Consider the following 15,820-nt stretch of genomic DNA (forward strand, 5'->3'; position numbering starts at 1 on the left):
GTTCACAAAAAAAATAGTTTGACCCGCTGGTAAAGAAAATATTTTTGTTGACCCACCGGTCGACAAAAAAATTTTTGACCCGCCAGTCAACAAAAAAACAATATTTTGACCCGCCGGTCGACATTAAAAAAAATTTTTTCCCACGCATCAACAAAAAATATTTTGACCCGCCGGTTAAGAAAATATTTTTTTTTACCCGTGGTTCAACAATGAATTATTATGACCTTCCGGTCAACAAAAAAATTTTTCTTTTGACCAGCTGGTCAACAAAAAATTATTTTGATCGCTGGTCAACTAAAAACATATTCTTTTGACCAGCCGGTCAACAAAAAATTATTTTGATCGCTGGTCAACCAAAAAATATTTCGACCCGCCAGTTTACAAAATATTTTATTTGACCCGTCACTCAACAAAAAATATTTTGACCCGCCGGTCAACAAAATTTTCTTTGACCTGCCGGTCAACAAAAAAAATATTTTGACCCGCCGGTCAACAAAACAATTTTTTTGACCCGCCTTTCAACAGAAATTTTGACCCGCCGGTCAACAAAAAAATATTTTGACCCGCTGGTCAACAAAAAAATTTTTTAGATCCGCCGGTCAACAAAAAAATTTTTTGACCCAACAGTCAACCAAATTTTTTTTGGACCTGCCAGTCAACAAAAAAATATTTTGACCCGCCGGTCAAGAAAAATTTTGACCCGCCGGTCAACAATTATTTTTTTTTCAACTGGCCGGTCAACAAAAAGTTTTTTTCAACCCCCTGGTCCAGGAAAAAAAAAAGTATTGAATCGTCGTTACACAAATTTTTTTTTGACCCGCCAGTCAACAAAAAAATGTTTTGACCCGCCGGTCAACAAAAAAAATATTTTGACCCGCCGGTCAACAAACGTTTTTTTGACCCGCCGGTCAACAAAAAAAAATATTTTGACCCGCCGATCAACAAAAACATTTTTTTGACCCGCCGGTCAACAAAACTTTTGACCCGCCGGTCAACAATTTTTTTTTTTAAGTCGGCGGGTCAACAAAAAGTTTTTTTCAACCCCCTGGTCTAGGAAAAAAAAAAGTATTGAATCATCGTTGCACAAAATTTTTTTTTGACCCGCCGGTCAACAAAAACAATTTTTGATCCACCGGTCAATAAAAAAAAAATTTGACCCGCCGGTCAACAAAAAAATATCTTGACCCGCCGGTCAACAAAATTTTTTTTTGACCCGCCAGTCAACAAAAAATTTTTTGTGACCTGCCGGTCAACAAAAATTTTGACCCGCCGGTCAACAATTTTTTTTTTTTCAGATGGCCGGTCAACAAAAAGTTTTTGTCAACCCCCTGGTCTAGGAAAAAAAAAAGTATTGAATCGTCGTTGCACAAATTTTTTTTTGACCCGCCGGTCAACAAAAAATTTGTGTGACCCGCCGGTCAACAAAAAAATTTTTTTGACCCGCCGGTCGACAAAAAAAATATTTTGACCCGCCGGTCAAAAAAAATTTTTTTGAACCCGCCGGTCAACAAAAATTTTGACCCGCCGGTCAACAATTTTTTTTTTTTAAATTGGCGGGTCAACAAAAAGTTTTTTTCAACCCCCTGGTCTCGGAAAAAAAAAAGTATTGAACCGTCGTTGGACAAAATTTTTTTTTGACCCGCCGGTCAACAAAAACAATTTTTGATCCGCCGGTCAACAAAAAAAAAATTTGACCCGCCGGTCAACAAAATTTTTTTTTGACCCGCCGGTCAACAAAAAATTTTTTTGACCCGCCGGTCAACAATTTTTTTTTTTTAAAACCGGCCGGTCAACAAAAAGTTTTTTTCAACCCCCTGGTCTAGGAAACAAAAAAGTAATGAATCATCGTTGTACAAATTGTTTTTTGACCCGCCAGACAACAAAAAAATGTTTTGACCGGCCTGTCACCAAAAAAAATATTTTGACCGGCCGGTCAACAAAACTTTTGACCCGCCGGTCAACAATTTTTTTTTTAAGTCGGCGGGTCAACAAAAAGTTTTTTTCAACCCCCTGGTCTAGGAAAAAAGTATTGAATCGTCGTTGCACAAATTTTTTTTTTGACCCGCCGGTCAACAAAAAAAATTTTTGACCCGCCGGTCAACAAAAATTTTGACCCGCCGGTCAACAAAAAAATATTTTGACCCGCCGGTCAACAAAAATTCTTTTTGACCCGCCGGTCAACAAAAATTTTTTTGTGACCTGCCGGTCAACAAAAATTTTGACCCGCCGGTCAACAATTTTTTTTTTCCAGATGGCCGAACAACAAAAAGTTTTTGTCAACCCTCTGGTCTAGGAAAAAAAAAAGTATTGAATCGTCGTTGCACAAATTTTTTTTGGACCCGCCGGTCAACAAAAACAATTTTTGATCCGCCGGTCAACAAAAAAAAAATTTGACCCGCCGGTCAACAAAAAATTTGTTTGACCCGCCGGTCAACAAAAAATTTTTTTTTGACCCGCCGGTCGACAAAAAAAATATTTTGACCCGCCGGTCAAAAAAATTTTTTTGAACCCGCCTGTCAATAATTTTTTTTTTTAAACCGGCCGGTCAACAAAAAGTTTTTTTCAACCCCCTGGTCTAGGAAAAAAAAAGTATTGAATCGTCGTTGTACAAATTTTTTTTGGACCCGCCAGACAACAAAAAAATGTTTTGACCCGCCTGTCACCAAAAAAAATATTTTGACCGGCCGGTCAACAATTTTTTTTTTAAAGTCGGCGGGTCAACAAAAAGTTTTTTTCAACCCCCTGGTCGTTGCACAAAATTTTTTTTTGACCCGCCGGTCAAAAAAAACAATTTTTGATCCGCCGGTCAACAAAAAAAAAATTTGACCCGCAGGTCAACAAAAAAATATTTTGACCCGCCGGTCAACAAAAATTTTGACCCGCCGGTCAACAATTTTTTTTTTAAACCAGCCGGTCAACAAAAACAATTTTTGATCCGCCGGTAAATAAAAAATTTTTTTGATCCGCCGGTCAACAAAAATTTTTTTTGATCCGCCGGTCAACAAAAAATTTATTTGACCTGCCGGTAAACAAAAAAATTTGTTTGACCCGCCGGTCAACAAAAATTTGGACCGCCGGTCAACAAAAATTTTTTTGACCCACCGGTCAACAAAAATTTTGACAATTTTTTTTTTATAACCGGCCGGTCAACAAAAACTATTTTTGACCCGCCGGTCAACAAAAAATTTTTTTGATCCGCCGGTCAACAAAAAAAATTATTTTGACCCGCAAGTCAAAAAAAAAAAAAATTGACCCGGTGGTTTACAAAATATTTTGTTTGACACGCCGGTCAACAAAAAAAAATTATTTTGACCTGCCCGGCAACAAAGTGTTTTCTCATAATGAATTATAATCATAATTCATTATGATATAATTTTTAAAAAAAGTTATACTTGTACTTGAAGGGGTCTTAAACCTAATTAAAACATTTTATTATTTATTATTTATTATCGTTATTTATTCATTTATCTGTTTATTTATTTGTTTATTCCCCACGTCTATTCCTTCCTAACCTCTATCCCCCCTCTAACCTTAACCCTCTGATCCCCAAACCTTTTCTTCTTGACCCTCACCCCAACCCCCCTGAGTTATATCAATCCATTTCCCATTTCAGTATACCCCCCTATGGTGTAGAGGAAAGTTCCATGACTGTCAACCCAAAAGTTGAGGGTTCAAACCCCAACAGGACAGTATTTCATTTAAACATGTTTTTACCATCGTCCTCATGTTTGTATTTCCCCAGAGACCAAGAACCACCACGAACCCGTAGCTCAAAGCTTAAACACAAGCATCACAGTCTGGGGAGCCGAGTTCAAAACCCACTCAGTACATTCCCCTTCCCAGGACATGATAAAAGTTTTTATTGTGGACCAGATTACCATCATTTTATTCCATTATTTTACTCAGCTCTGTTCTGCTCCCTTTTCTTTTTACAAAGGTGCTTCTTAAAATTTTAATATCCTTTTATCCCATTTCCCCCACGTTTTCCTCGTCAAATTTAATTGATTTGAACTGATTTTAGTTCTTTTAAACTTTTGGTTTTATTAATGGTATTTTAAGATTACCCCAGTCACCAGTGCACTTAATAGTTCCTTTCAAGGAACTACATTTTTTACTTCACCTTGCCCCTAAACCCCAACCATAACCCTAACCTAACCCTAACTTTAACCTAACCCCTAACCTAACGCTAACCCCTAACCTTAAACTAACCTAACCCCTAACCAAACCCTAACCTAACCTAACCTCACCTAAATCCAACCGTAACCGAACCCCAACCATAACCTAACCCCAACCCTAACCTAACCCCTAACCCTAACCTAACTCCAACCCCAACCCTAACCTAACCTCTAGCCCTAACCTAACCCCTAACCCTAACCTAATCCCAAACCTAACCCTAACCTAACCCCAACCCTAACCTCAACCCGAACCCTAACCATAAAAAAAATTAATATGACCCACTAGTCTATAATTATATTTTTTTAGCTGCGGTCAAAAAAAGAAAAATATTTTGACCCGCCGGTCAACAAAAAAAATATTTTGACCCGCCGGTCAACAAAAAAAATATTTTGACCCGCTGGTCAACAAAATTTTCTTTGACCCGCCGGTCAAAAAAAAAATTTTTTTGATCCGCCGGTCAACAAAAAATTTTTTTGATCCGCCGGTCAACAAAAATTTTTTTTGATCCGCCGGTCAACAAAAATTTTTTTTGACCCGCTGGTAAACAAAAAAATCTGTTTGACCTGCCGGTCAACAAAAATTTTGACCCGCCGGTCTACAAAAATTTTTTTTAACCCACTGGTCAGCAAAAAATTTGACAATTTTTTTAAAAAAACGGGCCGGTCAACAAAAACAATTTTTGACCCACCGGTCAACAAAAAACTTTTTTGACCCGCCGGTCAACAAAAAAAATATTTTGACCCGCCGGTAAACAAATAAATTTTTTTGACCCGCCGGTCAACAAAAATTTTGACCCGCCGGTCAACAAAAAATTTTTTTGACCCACCGGTCAACAAAAATTTTGACAATTTTTTTTTTTAAACCGGCCGGCCAACAAAAACAATTTTTGACCCGCCGGTCAACAAAAAAATTTTTGTGACCCGCCGGTCAACAAAAATTTTTTTTGACCCGCCGGTCAAACAAAAAACTTTGTGACCCGCCGGTCAACAAAAAAAATATTTTGACCCGCCGATCAAAACAATAAAGGTTTGACCCAACAGTCGACAAAACAATTTTGTGTTTCCCGCCCGTCAACAAAAATTATTTTTTTGACCAGCCGGTGAACAAAAGATTACTGTTTTTATCGCTGGTCAACAAAAAAAATATTTCGACCCGCTGGTTGAGAAAATATATTTTTTGACCCGTCGGTCAACAAAAAAAATTATTTTGACCCGCAAGTCAAAAAAAAAAAAATTGACCCGGTGGTTTACAAAATATGTTTTTTGACACGCCGGTCAACAAAAAAAAATTATTTTGACCTGCCCGGCAACAAAGTGTTTTCTCATAATGAATTATAATCATAATTCATTATATAATTTTTAATAAAAGTTATTCTTGTACTTGAAGGGGTCTTAAACCTAATTAAAACATTTTATTATTTATTATCGTTATTTATTCATTTATCTGTTTATTTATTGGTTTATTCCCCACCTCTATTCCTTCCTAACCTTCATCCCCCCTCTAACCTTAACCCTCTGATCCCCAAACCTTTTCTTCTTGACCCTCACCCCAACCCCCCTGAGTTATATCAATCCATTTCCCATTTCAGTATACCCCCCTATGGTGTAGAGGAAAGTTCCAGGACTGTCAACCCAAAAGTTGAGGGTTCAAACCCCAACAGGACAGTATTTCATTTAAACATGTTTTTACCATCGTCCTCATGTTTGTATTTCCCCAGAGACCAAGAACCACCACGAACCCGTAGCTCAAAGCTTAAACACAAGCATCACAGTCTGGGGAGCCGAGTTCAAAACCCACTCAGTACATTCCCCTTCCCAGGACATGATAAAAGTTTTTATTGTGGACCAGATTACCATCATTTTATTCCATTATTTTACTCAGCTCTGTTCTGCTCCCTTTTCTTTTTACAAAGGTGCTTCTTAAAATTTTAATATCCTTTTATCCCATTTCCCCCACGTTTTCCTCGTCAAATTTAATTGATTTGAACTGATTTTAGTTCTTTTAAACTTTTGGTTTTATTAATGGTATTTTAAGATTACCCCAGTAACCAGTGCACTTAATAGTTCCTTTCAAGGAACTACATTTTTTACTTCACCTTGACCCTAAACCCCAACCATAACCCTAACCTAACCCTAACCTTAACCTAACCCCTAACCCTAACCTAACGCTAACCCCTAACCTTAAACTAACCTAACCCCTAACCAAACCTTAACCTAACCTAACCTCACCTAAGTCCAACCGTAACCGAACCCCAACCATAACCTAACCCCAACCCTAACCTAACCCCTAACCCTAACCTAACTCCAACCCCAACCCTAACCTAACCTCTAGCCCTAACCTAACCCCTAACCCTAACCTAACCCCAAACCTAACCCTAACCTAACCCTAACCCTAACCCCAACCCGAACCCTAACCATAAAAAAAATTAATATGACCCACTAGTCTATAATTATATTTTTTTAGCTGCGGTCAAAAAAAGAAAAATATTTTGACCCGCCGGTCAACAAAAAGAATATTTTGACCCGCCGGTCAACAAAATTTTTTTTGACCCGCCGGTCAAAATATTTTTCTTTCAAAAAGTTTTTGTCAACCCCCTGGTCTAGGAAAAAAAAAAGTATTGAATCGTCGTTGCACAAATTTTTTTTTGACCCGCCGGTCAAAAAAAAATTTTTTTGATCCGCCGGTGAACAAAAAAAATTTATGACTCGCCGGTCAACAAAAAAATTTTTTGACCCGCCAGTCAACAAAAAAAATATTTTGACCCGCCGGTCAACAATTTTTTTTTTTTCAACTGACCGGTCAACAAAACATTTTTTTGACCCACCGGTCAACAAAAATTTTGACCCGCTGTTCAACAATTTTTTTTTTTCAGATGGCCGGTCAACAAAAAGTTTTTGTCAACCCCCTGGTCTAGAAAAAAAAAAAGTATGAATCGTCGTTGCACAAATTTTTTTTGGACCCGCCGGTCAATTCTTTTTTTTAAACCGGCTGGTCAAAAAAAGTTTTTTTCAACCTCCTGGTCTGACAGAAAAAAAAATTGAATCGTCGTTGAACAAAGAAATTTTTTTGATCCGCTGGTCAACAAAAAATTTCTTTGACCCGCCGGTCAACAAAATTTTTTTTGACCCACCGGTACACAAAATTTTTTATTGACACACAGGTCAACAAAAACAATTTTTGACCCGCCGGTCAAAAAAAAAATATTTTGACCCGCCGGTCAACAAAATTTTTTTTTGACCCGCCGGTCAACAAAAACAATTTTTGATCCACCGGTCAAAAAAGAAAAAATTTTACCCGCCGGTCAACAAAAAATTTTTTTGACCCCCAATATTTTTTTGACCCGCCGGTCAACAGAAGTTTTTTCTGACCCGCCGGTCAACAAAGAAAATATTTTGACCCGCCGGTCAACAAAATTTTTTTTTGACCCGCCGGTCAACAAAAACAATTTCTGATCCACCGGTCAACAAAAGAAAAATTTTACCCGTCGGTCAACAAAAATTTTTTTTGACCCCCAACAACATTTTTTTGGACCCGCCGGTCAACAGAAGTTTTTTCTGACCCGCCGGTCAACAAAGAAAATATTTTGACCCGCCGGTCAACAAAATTTTTTTTTGACCCGCCGGTCAACAAAAACAATTTCTGATCCACCGGTCAACAAAAGAAAAATTTTACCCGCCGGTCAACAAAAATTTTTTTTGACCCGCCGGTCAACAACATTTTTTTTGACCCGCCGGTCAACAGAAGTTTTTTCTGACCCGCCGGTCAACAAAAAATTTTTTGTGACCCGCCGGTCAACAATTTTTTTTTATCAAATCGGCGGGTCAACAAAAAGTTTTTTTCAACCCCCTGGTCTAGGAAAAAAAAAAGTATTGAATCGTCGTTGCACAAATTTTTGTTTGACCCGCCGGTGAAAAAAAATTTGTTTGACCCGCCGGTCAACAAAAATTTTGACCCGCCGGTTAACTTTTTTTTTTTTTTTAAATCGGCGGGTTTACAAAAAGTTTTTTTCAACCCCGTGGTCCAGGAAAAAAAAAAGTATTGAATCGTCGTGCACAAAATTTTTTTTTGACCCGCCAGGCAACAAAAAATTTTTTTTTGACCCGCCGGTCAACAAAAATTTTTTTGACCCGCCAGTCAACAAAAATGTTTTTTGACCCGCCGGTCAACAAAAATTTTGACCCGCCGGTTAACAATTTTTTTTTTTAAACCGGCCGGTCAACAAAAACAATTTTTGATCCGCCGGTCAACAAAAAATTTTTTTGACCCGCCGGTCAACAAAAATTTTTTTTGACCCGCCGGTCAACAAAAATTTTGACCCGCCGGTCAACAATTTTTTTTTTTAAACCGGCCGGTCAACAAAAAGTTTTTGTCAACCCCCTGGTCTAGAAAAAAAAAAAGTATGAATCGTCGTTGCACAAATTTTTTTTGGACCCGCCGGTCAATTCTTTTTTTTAAACCGGCTGGTCAAAAAAAGTTTTTTTCAACCTCCTGGTCTGACAGAAAAAAAAATTGAATCGTCGTTGAACAAAGAAATTTTTTTGATCCGCTGGTCAACAAAATTTTTTTTTGACCCGCCGGTCAACAAAAACAATTTTTGATCCACCGGTCAAAAAAGAAAAAATTTTACCCGCCGGTCAACAAAAAATTTTTTTGACCCCCAATATTTTTTTGACCCGCCGGTCAACAGAAGTTTTTTCTGACCCGCCGGTCAACAAAGAAAATATTTTGACCCGCCGGTCAACAAAATTTTTTTTTGACCCGCCGGTCAACAAAAACAATTTCTGATCCACCGGTCAACAAAAGAAAAATTTTACCCGTCGGTCAACAAAAAATTTTTTTGACCCCCAACAACATTTTTTTTGACCCGCCGGTCAACAGAAGTTTTTTCTGACCCGCCGGTCAACAAAGAAAATATTTTGACCCGCCGGTCAACAAAATTTTTTTTTGACCCGCCGGTCAACAAAAACAATTTCTGATCCACCGGTCAACAAAAGAAAAATTTTACCCGCCGGTCAACAAAAAATTTTTTTGACCCGCCGGTCAACAACATTTTTTTTGACCCGCCGGTCAACAGAAGTTTTTTCTGACCCGCCGGTCAACAAAAAATTTTTTGTGACCCGCCGGTCAACAATTTTTTTTTATTAAATCGGCGGGTCAACAAAAAGTTTTTTTCAACCCCCTGGTCTAGGAAAAAAAAAAGTATTGAATCGTCGTTGCACAAATTTTTGTTTGACCCGCCGGTGAAAAAAAATTTGTTTGACCCGCCGGTCAACAAAAACAATTTTTTGACCCGGCGGTCCGCAAAAAAAATATTTTGACCCGCCGGTCAACAAAAATTTTGACCCGCCGGTTAACTTTTTTTTTTTTTTTAAATCGGCGGGTTTACAAAAAGTTTTTTTCAACCCCGTGGTCCAGGAAAAAAAAAAGTATTGAATCGTCGTGCACAAAATTTTTTTTTGACCCGCCAGTCAACAAAAAAATTTTTTTTGACCCGCCGGTCAACAAAAAATTTTTTGACCCGCCAGTCAACAAAAATGTTTTTTGACCCGCCGGTCAACAAAAATTTTGACCCGCCGGTCAACAATTTTTTTTTTTAAACCGGCCGGTCAACAAAAAGTTTTTGTCAACCCCCTGGTCTAGAAAAAAAAAAAGTATGAATCGTCGTTGCACAAATTTTTTTTGGACCCGCCGGTCAATTCTTTCTTTTAAACCGGCAGGTCAAAAAAAGTTTTTTTCAACCTCCTGGTCTGACAGAAAAAAAAATTGAATCGTTGTTGAACAAAGAAATTTTTTTGATCCGCTGGTCAACAAAAAATTTTTTTGACCCGCCGGTCAACAAAATTTTTTTTGACCCACCGGTACACAAAATTTTTTATTGACACGCAGGTCAACAAAAACAATTTTTGACCCGCCGGTCAAAAAAAAAATATTTTGACCCGCCGGTCAACAAAATTTTTTTTTGACCCGCCGGTCAACAAAAACAATTTTTGACCCGCCGGTCAACAAAAACAATTTTTGATCCACCGGTCAAAAAAGAAAAAATTTTACCCGCCGGTCAACAAAAAATTTTTTTGACCCCCAACATTTTTTTTGACCCGCCGGTCAACAGAAGTTTTTTCTGACCCGCCGGTCAACAAAGAAAATATTTTCACCCGCCGGTCAACAAAATTTTTTTTTGACCCGCGGGTCAACAAAAACAATTTCTGATCCACCGGTCAACAAAAGAAAAATTTTACCCGCCGGTCAACAAAAAATTTTTTGACCCCCAACAACATTTTTTTTGACCCGCCGGTCAACAGAAGTTTTTTCTGACCCGCCGGTCAACAAAGAAAATATTTTGACCCGCCGGTCAACAAAATTTTTTTTTGACCCGCCGGTCAACAAAAACAATTTCTGATCCACCGGTCAACAAAAGAAAAATTTTACCCGCCGGTCAACAAAAAATTTTTTTGACCCCCAACAACATTTTTTTTGACCCGCCGGTCAACAGAAGTTTTTTCTGACCCGCCGGTCAACAAAGAAAATATTTTGACCTGCCGGTCAACAAAATTTTTTTTTGACCCGCCGGTCAACAAAAACAATTTCTGATCCACCGGTCAACAAAAGAAAAATTTTACCCGCCGGTCAACAGAAGTTTTTTCTGACCCGCCGGTCAACAAAAAATTTTTTGTGACCCGCCGGTCAACAATTTTTTTTTATTAAATCGGCGGGTCAACAAAAAGTTTTTTTCAACCCCCTGGTCTAGGAAAAAAAAAAGTATTGAATCGTCGTTGCACAAATTTTTGTTTGACCTGCCGGTGAAAAAAAATTTGTTTGACCCGCCGGTCAACAAAAACAATTTTTTGACCCGGCGGTCCGCAAAAAAAATATTTTGACCCGCCGGTCAACAAAAATTTTGACCCGCCGGTTAACTTTTTTTTTTTTTTTAAATCGGCGGGTTTACAAAAAGTTTTTTTCAACCCCGTGGTCCAGGAAAAAAAAAAGTATTGAATCGTCGTGCACAAAATTTTTTTTTGACCCGCCAGTCAACAAAAAAATTTTTTTTGACCCGCCGGTCAACAAAAAATTTTTTGACCCGCCAGTCAACAAAAATGTTTTTTGACCCGCCGGTCAACAAAAATTTTGACCCGCCGGTCAACAATTTTTTTTTTTAAACCGGCCGGTCAACAAAAAGTTTTTGTCAACCCCCTGGTCTAGAAAAAAAAAAAGTATGAATCGTCGTTGCACAAATTTTTTTTGGACCCGCCGGTCAATTCTTTTTTTTAAACCGGCAGGTCAAAAAAAGTTTTTTTCAACCTCCTGGTCTGACAGAAAAAAAAATTGAATCGTTGTTGAACAAAGAAATTTTTTTGATCCGCTGGTCAACAAAAAATTTTTTTGACCCGCCGGTCAACAAAATTTTTTTTGACCCACCGGTACACAAAATTTTTTATTGACACGCAGGTCAACAAAAACAATTTTTGACCCGCCGGTCAAAAAAAAAATATTTTGACCCGCCGGTCAACAAAATTTTTTTTTGACCCGCCGGTCAACAAAAACAATTTTTGACCCGCCGGTCAACAAAAACAATTTTTGATCCACCGGTCAAAAAAGAAAAAATTTTACCCGCCGGTCAACAAAAAATTTTTTTGACCCCCAACATTTTTTTTGACCCGCCGGTCAACAGAAGTTTTTTCTGACCCGCCGGTCAACAAAGAAAATATTTTCACCCGCCGGTCAACAAAATTTTTTTTTGACCCGCGGGTCAACAAAAACAATTTCTGATCCACCGGTCAACAAAAGAAAAATTTTACCCGCCGGTCAACAAAAAATTTTTTGACCCCCAACAACATTTTTTTTGACCCGCCGGTCAACAGAAGTTTTTTCTGACCCGCCGGTCAACAAAGAAAATATTTTGACCCGCCGGTCAACAAAATTTTTTTTTGACCCGCCGGTCAACAAAAACAATTTCTGATCCACCGGTCAACAAAAGAAAAATTTTACCCGCCGGTCAACAAAAAATTTTTTTGACCCCCAACAACATTTTTTTTGACCCGCCGGTCAACAGAAGTTTTTTCTGACCCGCCGGTCAACAAAGAAAATATTTTGACCTGCCGGTCAACAAAATTTTTTTTTGACCCGCCGGTCAACAAAAACAATTTCTGATCCACCGGTCAACAAAAGAAAAATTTTACCCGCCGGTCAACAAAAAATTTTTTTGACCCGCCGGTCAACAACATTTTTTTTGACCCGCCGGTCAACAGAAGTTTTTTCTGACCCGCCGGTCAACAAAAAATTTTTTGTGACCCGCCGGTCAACAATTTTTTTTTATTAAATCGGCGGGTCAACAAAAAGTTTTTTTCAACCCCCTGGTCTAGGAAAAAAAAAAGTATTGAATCGTCGTTGCACAAATTTTTGTTTGACCTGCCGGTGAAAAAAAATTTGTTTGACCCGCCGGTCAACAAAAACAATTTTTTGACCCGGCGGTCCGCAAAAAAAATATTTTGACCCGCCGGTCAACAAAAAAATTTTTTTGACACGCCGGTCAAAAAAAATTTTGACCCGCCGGTTAACTTTTTTTTTTTTTTTAAATCGGCGGGTTTACAAAAAGTTTTTTTCAACCCCGTGGTCCAGGAAAAAAAAAAGTATTGAATCGTCGTGCACAAAATTTTTTTTTGACCCGCCAGTCAACAAAAAAATTTTTTTTGACCCGCCGGTCAACAAAAATTTTTTTGACCCGCCAGTCAACAAAAATGTTTTTTGACCCGCCGGTCAACAAAAATTTTGACCCGCCGGTTAACAATTTTTTTTTTTTAAACCGGCCGGTCAACAAAAACAATTTTTGATCCGCCGGTCAACAAAAAATTTTTTTGACCCGCCGGTCAACAAAAATTTTTTTTGACCCGCCGGTCAACAAAAATTTTGACCCGCCGGTCAACAATTTTTTTTTTTAAACCGGCCGGTCAACAAAAAGTTTTTGTCAACCCCCTGGTCTAGAAAAAAAAAAAGTATGAATCGTCGTTGCACAAATTTTTTTTGGACCCGCCGGTCAATTCTTTTTTTTAAACCGGCTGGTCAAAATAAGTTTTTTTCAACCTCCTGGTCTGACAGAAAAAAAAATTGAATCGTCGTTGAACAAAGAAATTTTTTTGATCCGCTGGTCAACAAAAAATTTTTTTGACCCGCCGGTCAACAAAATTTTTTTTGACCCACCGGTACACAAAATTTTTTATTGACACGCAGGTCAACAAAAACAATTTTTGACCCGCCGGTCAAAAAAAAAATATTTTGACCCGCCGGTCAACAAAATTTTTTTTTGACCCGCCGGTCAACAGAAGTTTTTTCTGACCCGCCGGTCAACAAAGAAAATATTTTGACCCGCCGGTCAACAAAATTTTTTTTTGACCCGCCGGTCAACAAAAACAATTTCTGATCCACCGGTCAACAAAAGAAAAATTTTACCCGCCGGTCAACAAAAAATTTTTTTGACCCCCAACAACATTTTTTTTGACCCGCCGGTCAACAGAAGTTTTTTCTGACCCGCCGGTCAACAAAGAAAATATTTTGACCCGCCGGTCAACAAAATTTTTTTTGACCCGCCGGTCAACAATTTTTTTTTATTAAATCGGCGGGTCAACAAAAAGTTTTTTTCAACCCCCTGGTCTAGGAAAAAAAAAAGTATTGAATCGTCGTTGCACAAATTTTTGTTTGACCTGCCGGTGAAAAAAAATTTGTTTGACCCGCCGGTCAACAAAAACAATTTTTTGACCCGGCGGTCCGCAAAAAAAATATTTTGACCCGCCGGTCAACAAAAAATTTTTTTTGACACGCCGGTCAAAAAAAATTTTGACCCGCCGGTTAACTTTTTTTTTTTTTTTAAATCGGCGGGTTTACAAAAAGTTTTTTTCAACCCCGTGGTCCAGGAAAAAAAAAAGTATTGAATCGTCGTGCACAAAATTTTTTTTTGACCCGCCAGTCAACAAAAAAAATATTTTGACCCGCCAGTCAACAAAATTTTTTTTTGACCCACCGGTCAACAAAAAATTTTGACCCGCCGGTCAACATTTTTTTTTTTTTCAGATGGCCGGTCAACAAAAAGTTTTTGTCAACCCCCTGGTCTAGAAAAAAAAAAAGTATGAATCGTCGTTGCACAAATTTTTTTTGGACCCGCCGGTCAATTCTTTTTTTTAAACCGGCTGGTCAAAAAAAGTTTTTTTCAACCTCCTGGTCTGACAGAAAAAAAAATTGAATCGTCGTTGAACAAAGAAATTTTTTGATCCGCTGGTCAACAAAAATTTTTTTTGAACCGCCGGTCAACAAATTTTTTTTTGACCCACCGGTACACAAAATTTTTTATTGACACGCAGGTCAACAAAAACAATTTTTGACCCGCCGGTCAACAAAAACAATTTTGACCCGCCGGTCAACAAAAAAAATATTTTGACCCGCCAGTCAACAAAATTTTTTTTAACCCCCTGGTCTAGAAAAAAAAAAAGTATGAATCGTCGTTGCACAAATTTTTTTTTGACCTGCCGGTCGACAAATTTTTTTTTTAACCGGCAGGTCAAAAAGATTTGTTTTTCAACCCGCCGGTAAAGGAAAAAAATTTTTTTGACCCACCGGTCAACAAAAACAACTTTTGACCCACCGGTAAACAAAAAAAATTTTTTTGACCCGCCGGTGAACAAAAACAATTTTTGACCCACTGGTTAACAAAAAGTTTTTTGACCCGCCGGTCAACAAAAAATGTTTTTGACCCGCCGGTGAACAAAAACAATTTTTGACCCGCCGGTCAACAAAAATTTTTTTTCAACCCGCTGGTCTGGGACAAAAAAAAAGTATTGAATCGTCGTTGCAAAAAAATTTCTTTGACCCGCCGGTCAACAAAAATTTTTTTTGATCCGCCGGTGAACAAAAAGAATTTTTGACCCGCCAGTCAACAAAAAAATTTTTTTAACCGGCAGGTCAAATAGATTTTTTTTTTTAAACCGGCCGGTCAAAAGAGGTTTTTTCAACCCCCTGGTGTAGGAATAAAAAACAAAAATGGAATCGTCGTTGAACAAAACAATTTTTTGACCCGCCGGTCAACAAAAATTTTTTTGTGACCTGCCGGTCAACAAATGTTTTTTTTCAACCCGCTGGTCTAGGACAAAAATAAAGTATTGAATCGTCGTGGCACTCCGGTCAACAATTTATTTTTTTTAAACCGGCCGGTCAAAAAAAGTTTTTTTCAACCCCGTGGTCTAGCAAAAAAAAAAAATTGAATTGTCGTTGAACAAAAAAATTTTTTCACCCGCCGGTCGACAAAATTTTTTTTGACCCGCCGGTTAACAAAGAAATTATTTGATTCGCTGGTCAACAAAAATTTTTTGTGACCCGCCGCTCAACAAAAACAACTTTTGACCCACCAGTAGACAAAAAAAATTTTTTTGACCCGCCGGTGAACAAAAACAATTTTTGATCCACTGGTTGACAAAAAGTTTTTTGACCCGCCGGTCAACAAAAATTTTTTTTTGACCCGCCGGTCAACAAAAACAATTTTTGATCCGCTGGTCAACAAAAACAATTTTTGACCCGCCGGTAAAGAAAAATGTTTTTTCACCCGCCGGTGAACAAAAAATTTTTTGTGACCCGCCGGTCAATAAAAACAATTTTTGACCCGCCG

The sequence above is a fragment of the Antennarius striatus genome, chromosome 6 (assembly GCF_040054535.1).
Source record: "Antennarius striatus isolate MH-2024 chromosome 6, ASM4005453v1, whole genome shotgun sequence".
Taxonomy (NCBI): domain Eukaryota; kingdom Metazoa; phylum Chordata; class Actinopteri; order Lophiiformes; family Antennariidae; genus Antennarius; species Antennarius striatus.